The sequence below is a fragment of the Vulpes lagopus genome, chromosome 2 (assembly GCF_018345385.1).
Source record: "Vulpes lagopus strain Blue_001 chromosome 2, ASM1834538v1, whole genome shotgun sequence".
Taxonomy (NCBI): domain Eukaryota; kingdom Metazoa; phylum Chordata; class Mammalia; order Carnivora; family Canidae; genus Vulpes; species Vulpes lagopus.
The window spans coordinates 115,156,572-115,158,345 of record NC_054825.1 but is presented as its reverse complement, the minus strand read 5'-3'; the positions used below and the strand labels follow the sequence as shown (position 1 = coordinate 115,158,345).

The 1,774-nt window shown below is 51.5% G+C and overlaps 1 pseudogene; it reads left to right on the top strand.

Moving 5' to 3' along the window:
* The first annotated feature begins 488 nt into the window (after positions 1-488).
* Positions 489-1,274, top strand: LOC121478004 (annotated as a pseudogene).
* Positions 1,275-1,774: the final 500 nt, after the last annotated feature.

Below are 1,774 nucleotides of genomic sequence, written 5' to 3'. Positions count from 1 at the left end.
CGGGAAGGGAGAGGAAGGAGAACAAGGAGGAATGGAGGAGCAAGGCAAATCGGAGAACAGGCACAACAGGCGTAAAACAGGTGTGTAAAAGTAAGAGAGCTAGAGAGACGCCTGGGTGACTCAGTGGTTGAGCATCTGCCTTTGGCTCAGGGCATGATCCCTGGTCTGGGGATCGAGTCCCATGTCAGGCTCCCTGCATGGAGCCTACCTCTCCCGCTGTGTCTCTCATGAATAAATAAATTAAATATTAAAAAAAAAAAAAAAAGTAAGAGAGCTAGAGTATTAGAAAAAGGTCATGGGGAAAATGTAGATCTTTAGGATTTTGCTGGAGGAACAATTCCAAATGCGGTGAGGTAGTCCAAAGCTCAAAGTGGCTGCGTGCCAGGGAGGTTGATGGAAGAAGAAGTTATGCAACTACATTTGGTAGTGGGTTGAGCTGTGTTTCAAAGCCAGTCCTCTTTGATTCCAAAGCCTATGCTCCTTCAATCATGGTGGGGCTTGAGATGAAGAGGGCCACAGTGCGCCAACGAGCCCAGAGGTCCCGCGGATCTGTCTCTTGCTTCAACAGCGTGTGGATGGAACAGACCCAAGGATGCCCCTTCTTCCAGTCCCTGACCACCCTCCAATCTTTTTTCCAGTTGCAGCCTTCAGAGCTATCTTCTGCATCACCCTCTGCCTGTGAGACCAGCCAACCTCCTATTTTGAGCTTAGCTCCTAATTACTCATCAACAGTGAGCTCCCAGATTTGTCAGTATTATTCCATTAAGTTGGAGGCCACTGTCGACCCCCTGGTCAACATGCATCTGCGGGTCTCCCACACCTACCTCCATCTGCGCTTCCATTTCTACTGCAAGAATGTGGCTGGAGATGGGGGTTGGGGTATGGGCCACTTCTTTGGAGAGTTGATTGAGAAGCCTGAGGATACTAAGCATCTCTTGAAGATGCAAAACCAGAGCAGCAGCTGTGCCCTCTCCCAAGCTGTGCAGAAGCTATCCCAAGCTGTGCAGAAGCTATCCCAAGACAGCCTGGGGGTAAAACCCTGGAGGCCATGGAAGCCACTCTGGTTCTGGAGAAGAACCTGAACCAGGCCCTTTTGGATCTGCATGCCCCAGGTTCTGACTACACAAACCCGCAGCTCTGACTTCTGGGAGAACCACTTCCTGGATGAGGAGGTGAAACTCATCAAGGAGATGAGCGACCACCTGACTAACCTCCACAGGCTGGCTGGCCCCCAGGCTGGCCTGGGCAAGTACCTCTTCCAAAGGCTCACCTGAGCATGACTGGGAGCCTCTGAAGCCCAGCAGCCTTTGAAGGACCCCTGTGGCATCCTCCTGGTGCTGGGGCTTGTGGGTAAGCCTCGCCCTGCAGCCACCAGGCAGCTTTTTGACCACCTGGGAACCCCCTCCCAAGTCTTGGGCCAAATGGAAACAATAAAGCTTTTTGGAGAAGAAAGAGAGAAAAAGAGAGGGGAAGGAAGGAAGGAAGGAAGGAAGGAAGGAAGGAAGGAAGGAAGGAAGGAAGGAAGGAAAGAAGGAAGGAAGGAAGAAGGAAGGAAGGAAGGAAGGAAGGAAGGAAGGAAGGAAGGAAGGAAGGAAACAGAAGAGAAGGAGGGGGGAGGGAGAAGAAGACAAGAGGAAGGAAGAAAGAGAAGGAAAGGGAAAGAAAGGGGCAGTGAGCTGCAGCCCTTACTGTGTGGAAGAGGGATCAGCTCTGAGGACTGTGATGAAGAGAGAGCCTAAAGCTCCAAGCCCTCAGAGAAAGGCTCTTGTCCATG